Source organism: Poecile atricapillus, chromosome 7, assembly GCF_030490865.1.
Source record: "Poecile atricapillus isolate bPoeAtr1 chromosome 7, bPoeAtr1.hap1, whole genome shotgun sequence".
Lineage (NCBI taxonomy): Eukaryota > Metazoa > Chordata > Aves > Passeriformes > Paridae > Poecile > Poecile atricapillus.
Window position 1 is genome coordinate 16,235,457 of NC_081255.1, and position 14,985 is coordinate 16,250,441.

Genomic DNA, 14,985 nt, shown 5'->3' on the forward strand with positions numbered 1-14,985 from the left:
CCAGCCTGATACTCCAGGAAAATCCTGAGCTCCTGCAATCAGCTGGAATTTAGGGGCAGACCTTAGACTGGGTTGCATGGGCACAGAAAGGTGTTTCATGTGAACACTAAAGGTTTTATGTCTTCCTCACACTAAATATGAATTAAAACATTGCAGTTTAAGGTCAGTGCAAACCATGCCATCAAGAAATCATGCCACACTTGCACAGGTGGGATCAGGCAGTGGATACAATCCAGCTGAAGTGGAAAAGAGCTCTGAGCAAGGCTGCTGCCCTGGGCTAAGCTGCATGTTTCTCTTGCAAGTGAAACAGCCTGGTGAGTGCTCACCTGGGTGCCTTGATGCCACATTTCAGATTTAGGGAGGAAGCCCTAAAGCTCAGCTCCTCCAGGTTCACCTGTATCCTTACCCTGTAATACCTAAAGAATTATTGTTCAGAGTCAATTCAGTCAGAAAACACTGATGTACCACCAAGAAAAAATATTAATCCTCCAGAACAGGAGTCTTCCCAATGCACCAAAAGGGTTTTTTTGGTAATCATTTAGCAACGGGAGACACTCATCTCTGCCTGTTTCTACACTGCCCACAATTCATGCAGTATAGTCCTTGTTCTGAACTCATCAGAGATACAATAATTTGGCCAAAGGCCCTACCCTCACAAAAGAAATCCTAGGCCAGATGGACAACATACAGCCCAGGTGCCATTCTGTGGTGCTTGCATGGCCTCAAATGTGTTTGCTGCTCAATCTTCAGCATCCGGCACATCTGATGGCCTCAAGACAAAAGAGCCTGAAGTTCAGAATGAGGTTCATGCAAAGTCTTCAGACACCTAGCAATTAAAATTCATAGGAAGTGTTCCAGAAAACCCAGCGCCAGCTGCTCTAGGTTTGTTATTGGAAATACTGCGGTTTTTTAAACACTATCTGGTTACCTCTCTAGGTAAACCCTCTCCTGCTATCCTCCTAGGACAGGTTATTTATACCCAGCCTTCAGGAGAAGGCAGGACCAGCTGCAAGGTAGCCAGGGATTCATCTGAACAGCATCACTGAGCCTCAGGAGCTTGTTTGGTGGCAAGATAAACATTTGGTAGGATGTATGTAATGAGAATGTCAACAGTGAGATTCCTGGGAAAAAATACAGAAAACTGAGTGTTTGCTGCAATCCAGGGGTCACTGCAAGCTGCTGTTGGTATCTCTGTCTGTATAGTGGGGTTAAGAGCCACACAGATGTGCCACATGTGCTGTGTAAAGGTACATTCAGTGTTTTAAGAAGAATTAAGCAGTTGTTAGAGTAACCACCATTAATCACCACCTCACGTCCTGCAATAGTAACCAAGATATTTTCCCCTGATGCAGAGCCTAGAAACCACAGTAAAAAGAAAAATCATGATTTAGAAATGGAATCCTAAAAGACTGCTCTCTTGAAGAGAGCTCAGTAAACCTCCCTAAATTAGCTTCTGTATAGCTCTAAATTAACTTCTATTCAGGACCAGATTAAGGCAGGCTAGGTTCAAAGATGCCTTACGAGAGAAAGCCACCAAATGATCCTGCAATCATCCAAATAATCCACCTGGGACAGTCAGAATGACTGAAAGTATAGCTCAGGCCCTTCCTCCCTCTCAGGAGCACTGCCCAGGTCTGATCTCTTGTCTGAAGAAGGGAGATTACCAAGGAGGGAGATAAGCTCTGGTGGACACATGGGCGAGGCTGATGGCACAGTGACACTCCCCAGCCTCTCAGTGGTATTTCAAGCTGGTGCTCTGACTCTGGTAGGCACCATGAAATATGAAATGAAATATGAATATGGTAGGTGCCATGAAATGTGCTGCAGCTTCAGGCTCTGGGGAGGCAGCTCAAGCAGTGTCAAACACAGGCTACATTTCTGACATCTGCTTATTTATTGCTTCAGACATAGTGGCACCATATGCCTTTGCACTGGAAGCAAATTTTTTAAAAAAATATTTGCCTGTAATCTGGTAATTCCTTAATAGTGTGTTCAAGATTTCCAGAGCATCAGTGCTATTTTTAAGAACTAGCATCACCCTCATCTGAACTCCCAAATAATTAGACTACATTCACTCCAGAATATTTATTTCATATTCAGCTTTACAAGTTTTTTTGCTATATCTTGCAGCTCCTATATATGGAGGTGATTCCTGCAGTTTCCTATAAAATAGACAGTTTTGCAAACCTTGCCATACCTCCCCATACCTATACCAATTATTTGACACTGTTTTGTCTATCTTACCCTCCCACAAAATAAACAACCTGCCTCCAATGACTTTTTTCCCCATTGGTGCCAGTTTTGCTGATTTCTGTGCCCCAGGCTGGTATTTCTGACATATTTTCCTAGGCAATCCCAGCCTGATGTGGTATGACTGACAGGGTTACCTGGCTGCTGTTGGCCTTGCCAGACTGCTCCCCAACAGAGACAGTTTTCAAAGATGAGGCCTGATCCCACTTCTTTGAGTCCTGTAACTGCATTATTCAGAAGCAGTGATAAATATATTGAAAATACATCATAACTGTCAGCTCTTTGAAACAAGATTCACTTTTAAATTGAAGTGGTAATTTCAAGTATCATATCATGTGACTAAGATTTGACTGAAGGAAATTCCACACTGTACATTCTATTCTTCTGGATAAGAAATGGACACCTCTACTGCACTATTTAAATCATAGAGGACTAACAATTGTGATTAGTGACTGGTATTAGAAAATCTTCAGATTTAAAAAGGATTGAGGCAATAGCTTACCCTCACAGAAAACTGCCTTGGCACAAAAAACATCCTGACTTGTTAATATTTACACACTGACAAGAAAATTTGAAATGCTAAATTACTGTAGATGGTCAGAACCTGAAAAAATGCAAACATTTTCATGAATATGCTGTAATTCCAGATTTTTTTTTTTTGCCAAGTGCCTTTTGCTAAAACCATGGGTTTTGGGTATGAATCATAGAATGTGCTGAGTTGGAAGGGATGCAGAAGATCGAGTCCAACTCCTGGCCTAGCACAGCACCATCCCCAAGAGTGACACCATGTGCCTGAGAGCATTGTCTAACAGCTTCTTGACCTCTGCCAGGCTGGTGAAGTGACCACTGCCCTGGGGAGCCTGTTCCAGGTCCCAAACACCCTCTGGGGGAAGAACCTTTTCCTGATATCCAACCTAAACCTTCCCTGGTATGACTTCAGGCTGTAGCAGCGGCCTCAGGGAGACAAAGGGTTACATTGTCCCACCCCAAACCCCTTGTGAAGGGTGGCCCAGGTGTTCTGATTGGGTTTGAGTCCCTGGGGGTTCTCCCTTGGTGTGTTTCTACTGGTCCCTGACCCTGAACTCCACCCTCAAAGGTGGAGACCCCCAAAGCTTCTGTCCCTCAAAAACCCCTGCTCAGCCTCTGTTAGGAGCTCTCTGTTCTGGACCTGAGTTTGTTCCCATGTTGAATAAATGGTTTCATGAACGGGAGCCCGTCTTGATTGATGTTTCATGCTGGTCCCCAGAATCCTGCAGCTTCCTGGACGAGATCCTGAGGTTGCTGACTGCAACATCAGGCCATTCCCTGGGTCCTGTCACTGTCACCCCAGAGCAGAGATCAGTGCCTGCCCCTCCTCTTCCCCTCACTGGAAGCTGTAACTGCAGTGAGGTCTCCCCTCAGTCTCCTCCAGGCTGAACAGACCAAGTGACCTCAGGCACTCCTCATACAGCTTCCCTTCCAGACCCTTCACCATCCTTGTTCCCCTCCTTTGGACCCTGTCCAACAGCTCAGTGTCAGTTTTATATTGTGGCACCCAAAACTGCCCCAGCCCTGGAGGTGAGGCTGCCCCAGAGCAGAGCAGAGCGGGACCATCCCCTCCCTTGCCCGGTTGTGATGCTGTGCCTGGTGTCCCCAGGACAGGGATGGCCCTCCTGGCTGCCAGGGCTGACTCACCTTCAACTTTCCCTTGACCAGGACCCCAGGTCCCTTTCTGTGGCACTGCTCTCCAGCCTCTCATTCCCCAGTCTGTCTGTACATCCAGGGTTGGCCCATCCCAGCTGCTGAACCCTGCACTTTCCCTTGTGGAACTTCCTAGAGCTGGTGATTGCCCAGCCCTCTCTCTGCAGGGCTCCTTGCCTTCCAGGGAGTCAACAGCTCCTCCCAGTTTTGTATCTGTGAACAGATCTGTGGGCTCTCTGTCCCTGCCTTCCAGCCCTGTGTCCAAGTCATAAATTAAGAGGTTGAAGAGCATGGGGCTGAGAAAAGAGTCCTGAGAAACCCCAAGAACAAAGAAAACCCTTTTGGTAAAACTCCTAATTGTATCTTTCCTTTGGGTATGGAGCCTACAGAGAGGGCAGCAAAAAACCCAAGAAATTAAATTTACATCTTAGCAAATAAAGAGGTAGGCACCCACAGAACGGTGTTTTCAGCTGGCATCTTTTATGTCTCCTGGCTCATGACCTGCCTAAAGGAATGACAATTTTCATATACTCTGCACTGATTTATAGGAACCAATCTCGGACATAAGCATAAGGAAAGAGTGAATAACAACTTCTTTTTTTACACTGACACCAGTTGTAAATATCTTAAAGCAGAAAATCACCAAAGGAAAGCATCATACACTTGGAACCTGTGTTTCTTTCCTGCTTGCACAATGATCATCTAAGCCTCTGTGAATTTTCTGCTGTTTCTTGCTCTGAGTTTTTGTTTAATTTTGAACAATTCTTTCTGTGAACCTGAGATCCATACCATTGCAGTTGATTATTCTTTTCAGATGGTTTCCTTCACTAACATCTTGAGACTTAATTCTTGTTACAGTCCTCTCCCTACCCTGAGGAGCAAATTTCCTATTGACCAATACTCAGCTCAATTCTGATTATAATTGTAAAGGCACTGCACTGAGATTAAGCCTCTTACTTCCACATCTCATGCACAGCAATCTGAGAGGGTTATTAAAATAGACTCCCTTCTGATCATCTCTGTAGACGTTTTAATCTTACATTTAGCGTTTTTATATCCAAACCTTGCTCCTTACACACAGGGGGAAGGGAATTAATTGAATTGAGTGGGAGGTTGATTTGGTGGAGTCCATTGGAACAGCGCAAAAATATCTCTCATCTATTGAAAAGCATTTACCCTGAATTCTAACAAAACAAGCCCATTTTTAAACTGCTCACTTCAAGGGGAAGAGTGGGAATTGTTTGTGCTCTGTCTTTCCCCACTAGTGTTTCTATTATTTTTTCTTAAAAGCAACACGGGCACCTGGGAAAAGATGATACAGCTGCAGTGTGTGGAGTGTAGTGTGGCTGGGTTTTTTTTCCCTGCTAATGTTATTTCTAGTACAGAAATGTGAAAGGCTTTTTCAGTGGACTCATGGGATGAGAATGGGCTGGAGGAGGCAGTGAGGTAGGCAGTTAACAATACTTCATTTTCTCTCTCTGCCTACTGCATGAAAGCAACGGACTGGGCTCACTTGCTGATTTTCTCACGTCTTCTCATTTATATGTAGAGGACAGAATAAGTAGCAACGGCAGGAAAAAGCATCTGCCTAAAGCCTCTACAAAAGATATTAGTGCACAATGCAAACTGGAGCCTCCCTGCTAGGACTGTGAAACTTTCCATAAAGCCCAGCACCTCCCAGAACACAACGTGCTCTGAAGAACAGACTACAGGGTTTGCTTTGGAAGAGACGAGGATCATGAATTCTGAGCACATGGGGTGTGCTGCTAGGTTTACTCTCATGACCTGCCAGCATCTGTGGAAAGATGTGCTCATCAGGAATGAATCAGGATTTGCATGAATCAAGGAAATGAGGATGCGCAGGTGTCCCGTATCTTGTACTCACACTGCACATCTTCAGCAGGAAGGCAGAATATTTGCCATGGAGGTCAGAGACAAGGACCAACACTAATACTAAACACAGGGATACTTATGTGCCTGACCCCCAAGTCCATAGCCAAGGCTCAGAAACATTAACTCTCAACATCCTTCTACCTCTTTCAATAACATAAACATGACACAATAGTGCAGTACTACAACGTAACATGGACAGCAAGCTTAAAATCTTCCATGCTTTCCTGGGCTATATTAGGACTAATTAACTATAAGCATCTGAACAAAGTCTGGGTGCTTGCAATCAGACTAGAAATCTTGGGAGACAAGACCTTATTTTCTGCTAAGCTTCAGTGGTTGGTTCCATGTGAACAGCATCAAATGCTGAAGCACAAGAGGCCCCTCAAATCAAAGTTCTCTCTAGCAAGTAACAAGGGGTCACAAGTTCATGCATAACTTCAGGAACATCAGCAGTTCTGTAGCTTCTTGTTCTTGCAAATGTTAAAGCTCTCCTTACTTTTATTCAACCTCTTCACTATTTTCAATTAATTGCTTTTATTTACCAGATTTTACATTTGTTAATCTGATCAATATCAAATTAACCTCACCTTCAAGGTCATTAAAGAACATGCTGAAAGAAACTGTTTTAAGAAAACCCCAAGAGCAGCACGAACATTTTCCCTGCTCAACACTAGCAATCACCCCTTCTCCTGTCAATTGATCCTTTCTCATTACTAGCCCTTGTTTTAGTACAGCAGTAGATTTTGTGATCTAAAAAACCCAAACTAGCCAGCAATTCTGCCACATCCCATAGGTATCTTGCCTGAAAAACAGGCCCATACAGATGGGACGGGACTGGGTCAGAACCCTAAAAAAAACCCCTCCTTTGGCTTTCCACATTAATAAAATTGAAAACTCTGGCATGTGTTTAGAAGCACTGCTATCACCATTGTAACTATCCAGCAAGATTTCAAGTCTGATTTCAACCTGTATATACCTCCACAGAAAACACATCCTCAAACATTCCCACTGCTCATTTCAGCATGAAGACTGTCACCATTACCTGGACATCTTGCTGGTAAATCTTGTGATGTTCTGAACAGACAACAGGTCTTGCTCAAGCCCCCCATTGCAGTTTCTGATGCACTTGCAGGTGAGGTCCCCTGGGCCAGTGCTCCACACACAGGGTGTAAAAGATAAAGATGGTACATCCCAAGGCAGTGCTCTCTTGCTCAGGGTAAGAATCATTAAGTCCTCCCAAGGTCAGCTGTGGCTGGAGAAGACAAGGAGTGCCTGAAACTGCTCCCAAACTCAAGTTCCCAGCGTGCTCACACCTGCAGAGGGCCAACAACAGCATTTATTTGGGTGCTAGGTTTGCCACAATTACACCTCCAACAAGCAAAGGGTGCCCAAAGCAAGAGCAAGGGGATCATTCACAGGGGAAAGGTGGTGCACAGAGGACAAGGAGGCAGCAACATCAGAGGAATAAGGCACAAGCATGCAATGCTGGATGGAGAACAGCTTTCAAAACCAATCAATGTAAAAATGCAAATGCTCCAAACATGGGGCAGGTGGTGTGATGACAGGCAGGTGTTAAGGTACAGAACAGAAAACTGTTAATTTCATCATCTGAGACCTGTCTAGGCTGAGATAAATGGAAAGTGGAAAAGAAGACAGGATAGAGCAAGGGGGAAAAGTGGTGCAAAGTTTTAGAAAATAGTAAGCCAAGTCTAGCAGAACTTTTTCTTTTTTTAATTCAGTTTTCAATCCCCTTTGACTCTAAGAACAGAGCTATTAATACACTTCAGAAATTTAGTACAAGAACTAATCTACAGCTACCTTTGCAGCATGTAATCAGCTGTAAGAATGACATTGCTTATCACCTTTACATTGTCATTACATATAAACAGAAATATTTCAGTCTATTTCTCAAGAACCTCCTTTATTACAGCTTCTTAAAATATTCCCATAGTACTGAATCAATTTGGTAAAACAGCTTTATTTTTGGCTCACTTTCTATGACATCCAGATCTGTGTTAATATACATGGCAATTATGTTCTAAGTAGAAATGCCACAATATTTTACTGTATTCATTACTACATAAATATGTAGATTTATGTGCATGGCTCATAAGTAGTAAATATTACCATTATCTGTCACCATAAAGCAATAAAACCCTGGCTCATGAAGCACCATTTTTTTTGTCTTTCTCCTCTTACACTACAGTGATGGGGCAAAAATCAGAAGTGTTTATTTGAGAATTCTTACGGCCTTAACAACATGTCTGACACCTCCAAGTCAAAGGGAAGCCTTGTTTAAGAAACTTAGGGCACAAATGTCAGCCCCCTTCCATCATTTAAAAGCAAACATAATTCTTAGCGTGATTAAGAAGGAACTAACACATTGTTTAAAAAAAGCATGTCTGGAAACAGAGCAGGAAAATCCCATCCAGATAATAATCAGAGACTTCAAAAGCGCTGTGCCCAATGAATCCTGCTTGGACCTAAAGCAGCAATGACAGAAACACAACAAAAGAGGCATGATAGGCAAAAGTAGCAGGAAAAACCACAACTCCCCCAAAAACCCCAGGCAAAATAAACAGCATCCCAGAGATGATAAATCCATAATTACAAGTATTTTTTTTTCTTTTTTACTGAAGGAAAAGCACTAAGAAGTTAAATAACATTACTTAAGCAAAACATTTCACATAGCCCATGAAGCTGATGCAATCCACTTACTTGGCAGAGTGTGGCAGACCATTTCATAAGATGCCATTTTAAAGTGATGTGTTTATTATGTTAATTTATGTTACAAGTCTGTGTAATATAGAACATTTTAGTAATTATTAATGTCTAGAAACTAAAGAGATTGATATGGGCATGGTGAGATTCCTAAACACCAAGGTGTTTATTAGCTCAAGTCCTAGAGTAACTCAGTATTTCCACCTCTATCTAAAATCTGTGACAGTTCCGGCCTTTAGGACTGGAACTATATCAACATAAAGGGTTCTAAATATGAGATTTTGTTACATTTTAGCTGATATTTGACTTCTGTTGAAGCAGGCAGAGGGTTTTTTCCTCCCTCTTTCCAGGAGTATTCTCCATCTCTTTCAGTATTTCTCTAACCATTGAGTGACCAGGTTCAGTCCACCAAAGGGCAAAAACTATTACCAAAAAGGGGAGAGGGAGAAGACAAGTCAGAAGTTTGACTTTTTTGGTAGGGATGCTGTCAGTTTAGCAGGCTGAATCATGCAGATGAAGGGCAAGAAGACAGGCATCAGAGCTGGCAGAAGATCCCAAACAAGAATGGCAGGAGCAGAACTAATCTCTTGAATAGCAGCAAGCCTTAAGAACAGCCCAACTGTAAAGTGAAAGCACCTCCTGAACAATTCCTGGCTACTTCTCACAGTGCAAGAGGAGCATTTGGAAAAACTCCCATCCTTGACAGCCATGTTAACAAAGGGATAGGAGAGAGAAATAGGTTACATTATTAGTACCAATATATATAAAGTTTTGTGTCTATTGTATGTAGCTAAATCTTTCATCGCATTCTGTACAAGGAATCAGGCAGCTGTACGTGTTAGACTTAAAAATCCAGTTGCAATTTTACAAGCATTAAGTATCTTAAAATCAAACTTGGAACAAAGCTGACATCCAAAATATTTGAAACTGGTAACTGTTCCATCTTCCTTACTTCCTTACTGCTTGAAATGACTGCAAAAGAAGGTGCTTAAATGCTAACAAGTGTAAGGTATTTTGACACTTCCAAAATTGCCAAACACAGAAGAGTAAGGAAGTCTGTAACAAACCTGATAACTCATATAAACCAACCAGTTTAAAACACCAGCTCTTTATCAGTAGAAGGAGTTGTTAATCTCTCTGAACAATAAAGTGGTGGCAAATGGGTATTCTGTTCCCTGACAGAGAAAGGCAACATACTTACTCAACAGGAAGTTTCGTACTACAGATTAAGGCAGCCCAAAGATCAGAGCTCTATTTGTGACAATTATTAATCCATAAAAATGAAGTCTCAACTACTTTCAGTGTCTTACACGATTTCCAGTTTTAAGTGAATCACACCTGGCATCACAGTGACACACAGCTCATCTGCATAGTGCTGCTTGACAGATTCAAAATAACCTTAAAACACTGCAACTTAAAAACTTGCAAATTCATTACTGAAATTGGAAAATGAAGAAAAAGCAGTTTTATATAAAGGAGTGCAAGGATATAGGCTGAAACCAACTGAGAGAGGGTATAACTTCAGGCCACGTGCCTTGAAGTAGCCACCTTTCCCATGGTGTGCAGAGGAAGTTTTGGCTACTTGTCTCATCTCAAGGGAGTTGAAGTTCTTGTGTAGCAATTCAGTATTTACAGGATTTGTCCTCAATTTCATTTTCTTTGCATACTCAGTCACTACATCTGGATGAACTTTCTCTTCTCCCTAAGGAACATGGCTTTGGCAGGGCAGATGTCTGCACTAGAGAGGATCTTGGCATTCAGTAGCAGTTGCCTAGATACCACCTTCTAAATGCTAGAAGCCTGGACTCGTTTTTTCCAGCACAGAAAACTAATGCCTATTGTTCCAAGTGGTAATCCTCCTGCAAGTTCAACAACTGCTACATTGACTATTATTAAATTCTACCAACATAAATATAAGTATCATTTACTACAGAAATACAAAGTAGGGGTCTGAAAAACGTAACTTTTTAATTACAAAAACTTTATTCAGAGCATAACATTAAGTTCAAAAAATACTTTTTAAAAATTGAAGCATTTTAAGAGCTTCTCTCTGAGTGTTACAAGGATGTTGGTTAGTTGGGGTTCAAGCAGGTTGCTAAGTACTAAGTGAAGGTGAAATTAATGTAACTTTCCTATGAGGGAAGTTTCTCAAAACAGACGAAGGGTTCCCAGATTTTTCTAGGGCTACTCAGTGTCTTAATCCAAGAGCCTGAAGTGCAGATAGCCCTAATCTCACCCTACAGTACTCACCCCAAAAGTTCTGAAATCATGGATACAACCTGCTAGTGTTACCTAAGGATCTCAGAAGTGCTGGAGAGTCCTATAAACACTGGATCTGCAAGGCCTGAATTCCTAGGAACCTAACAGCTGCAGCAGATAACCAGGTTTTGCTTCAAGTGTGATGGCTCGCTGAAGGAAGTTTAGGGTTTGTACTACTGTCCTGGTACACCAAGCACAATATATTTCCTTTATAGTAAATCTGTCTGGAAGCTTACCAAGCAGTTCTAAGCCCAGAAGGCATCTGGATAACTGCTCCCAGCACAGGAAGAATCTTTGTACCTTTGTTTAGCTATGCAGAAATACATTATGCATGTTTAAAATCACGCTGGAAAAAAGCTATGTTTTACAGAATTCCCATCTTTAGAAATTGAGGAAGCCGCTGTGGACTGAAAAAGAATGTGTATGAAAGGGTGTATTACTTCAGATCAGCAAAAATCCAAGTCTTCAACTGGCTCAAAAACTACAAAAGCTGGAATTTGAAATGAAAGAAAATGAAATGAAATGTGTAATCCCCTTTCCTTAGGGCAACTTATTCAGAAGATCTGTGTAAAATTTATAGATCATAGCTTATACAAACCAACAGTCTGCAGTCCTGTGAAAAAAGTTCAGATACTTTACCTGTTTGCTTTGAAAAGCGAACTACTTTTAAAGATCTCCAGGTATCCTTAAGAAAATTGCAAATAAATGTTAATATTGATCTGTTAGCAAGATCACTTGCACTCTCTAGACTTCAGTTTTGCTGAATAACTCCAGTCACTTGCCAGTGATAATGGGTGGTGATGTGCCAATTCTTCTATTGCCACAACTGACAGCACATCCCCTGTTGCACCAAAACTTCCTGTAAACGTACTCAAACAAGGTATATGCCACCTGCAGGAAAAAAAACCTATTCTGAGTTCACCTACAGCAATGCAGAAGTGTTTAGTGTTCCCATTCTCTAGTTAAAAGAACAACTTTTTCAATTGTAACAGGATGGCAGCACAAACACATCTGTTTGTAAGAACAGTTCTGAGTGATGAGCCAATAGGAAAAGGTTATGTACTATTAACCATGTATTTTAATCTAACTACACTTGAAAGAAGATGAGGTTTAGCTCCATCTTCTATCTAAGAGGAACCTGAAAATGACTACTTTCTAAAAACCAAAGCAGATTTTAAATTGTAGCAAAATATTTAGGTAAAGATTATTTTTTTCCCTGAAGTCTAGGAGTCAGCATGGCAAAGCAGGGATACAGACTAAGGAAGTTGTGGGACTTCTGCCATCAGTTTAAACAAGTTAGACACGTTTCTGATCAAAATGGTTTAAGGTCACCAAAAATTTGTTGAAGAAATGGAAAATGGCAACCTCTGGTTTATTTTCTATAATCAACAGGAAAATCTCCCTCTCTCTAAAAAGAGGGAAAAAGGAAAAGCTCCCTCATTTTGAAGGATGTTGTTCACAGAAAGTTTACTCCAATTATCTAATACCTGAAGGTTAATGTTTAGACAACAAAGAACAGCACGATGAAAGGAGTATTTTGTTGACATAGCGCCAGGACCCTTTACTAGCTGAGGATTGCCAATGTTTTAAAGTGGAAAGGCCAGTGTCCCACCACACGCAGCAAAATCACCGGTGCTTGTCAGATGCAGCTGCCAAGAAACCTTTCTTGCCTCAGAAAAGAATGGACTAGTCCAGTATGATTTCAGCTGCACAACTGGACCTTCAAAGAGTGGTGATGCTGTCAGAGATAAGCCCCGGGCTTTAAGAACTAGGGGGAATCGGATTAGCCCAAAGGACACTGGTGTACCCTGCCATGGACTACAGACAGTCAGAAATTTTACAGTTTATATTTTTCATCAAAAAATGCCAGTCTCTCGTGTCACTTGATGACTGCTCTAACAAATCTCTTCCTGGATCCCACTAGCTCCCTTTAGCTAGATCTTTGGCCAGCCATCAGTGTCAATCATCCTAAACTATGCTGACATGTAGCCTAACCTAGGGCTAGAGGCTTCAGGCTCTCAGTCTTGCTGGTTTCCAGGGATGGTAAGTACTCATCCTAGGAAAACCAGCTTCCACAGCAGTCTGCATGCAAGTTCTAAGCTCTGACAGCCTTGCACCTGTTGAGGTGAAGTGAAAATACACCACATTTACCTCACAAGCTGCACTATTTTTCTTCAGACTAGTTTGTAAAATACCCCTACAGAATTATTCAGCCATGAATATGTCTCATGAACATATCTCACCTTGTTAATTTTTCACGTCTGTTTATGCATGAAACAACTGAAAGCAAGCTACTGAAACACTTCTGTCCCATACTCTGCCCCTCCTGCAAAATATCCCTTCCCTTTCACTTCTCGTGTCCTGTGGCCAGTATCCCCAGGCCCCACCATGTTTGCTACCTCACAAGCTGCTGCCCATTGAGAGGACCATGTCTGTGCCTGCTTGAGCACTCCTGGCAAAAGACAAGGCACCAGATCATCTCCTTCCCTTGCCCATAGCACTGAAATTAAGGACTTTGACCTAGCAAGCCAACTAATTATGAGGATAGAAACAGAAATGCCTTACTTCTGGAGACCTTCATCCCCTCTGCCTGACAGGAAGCCAACCAAAGGGTACAGGAGTGACAAGGAACAGACAGGAGTTATCGGGAACAGCACATTCACACAGAGATGCTGCAATTACACACGCCTCATTTCCTAATGAAACTGGGCTAAAACTCATAAAACATGCAGAACTCGTTTCCATAACAGGAGTGCTATTTTCAGCTAAGTTTTTTGAGACATTCAAGTCAATCTGTATTTAATTCACATTTTTCCAAAGGAAGAAAAGTTCTTCACTTTTCCTTTGCTGCCTGCCTGCAGAATTAATCAAGAAAGAATAGATTTTAAACATCACATGCTGTAAACTTTGAAAAGGAAAAAAACGAAGCAATGTAATGCTCTTCCAAATGTAGTTGGTTGATCAGAAGAAAATTCACGCAACTCTGAGAACAGCAACAGATACAGCAAGCTCTAAATTTTTTTAAAGTGAAGCAGGAACTCACCAATCTCATCCTGAAGACCAAACACATGCACTGCAGAAAATTTCAAACCTCAAAATACTCAGATTAGTGATATTAGTATCACAAATTCATACATTAAAGGAAAAAACAAGGTGAAGAAATTCTTTAAAGCTGTAGTATTGTGGCCCGTAATTCCACTGCAAGGCAGGAACTTTGTCACTGTGTCTAGCAAGCCAATACATTAACAGAATAATTAATGGTTTATCATTCACTATAGTTAAGATTACTGCAGTCTACCGACTGACTAACTTTACCAAGGCCCATTAATCAGAAAATACCATGCTAAATCCTATAGTTTCAGAAAAATAGTTCTTTCTTATCCTCTGTGGCTGGAACCACACTAGCAGGCTGCAGCTGCTCAGCTCCCCAGAAGAAGAAACCAGGACGGTAAAAAATATTGCAGATGTCATAATATATAGATATATGTGTGTGCATATCCCTTTCTACACATACTTGGACTACAAGACATGGGGCATTCTGCCTAATTATTTAAAAGTAAATTTGTTCACCTCAGCAAAACTGAACTTCAGGTTGTCTCAGCAACTGGAACAGAACAAGGACTTCTGCCTTATCCCTACCTAACACAATCAAACCTTTTGAGCAGTTTTGTTCACTGTAACACACTTGATATTGGGAAAACCATTTCTTAAGATGGGACTAGTGGATTTATATTCCTGGTGGCAGAAAATAACACAATTCTTTTTTCTAGAGTTTTGACAGAAGTACATGTTATCTAAGCACAGAATTAGGCAAATTATCTGGAGTAAACTAGAGTTTGAAATCACAGTGCCTTAAATCCTGCAGATAGCAGGATCTGATTCATCTTGTCACGCTGTAAGACACTGGAAAACATAAGGAAACTTATAATGAATCAAAGAAACTGTTTTTGTAAGATGGCTTATAAAACTAATTCTGAATGTAACATTAAAAATGGCAAACTACAAATAGTTGTATGAATTCTAATTCCTGCAGGGCAAAGGCGACTTTTGTAACAAGTTAGATCACAATATACAGAAATACTTTTAAGTGTATTCACCTAGCTTTGAGATTTTCCCCCAGTTTCAAGTTAGAATGCTATAAGGCTTTGGTTTATTTAATTTAGATACTGTATTTGCCACTGG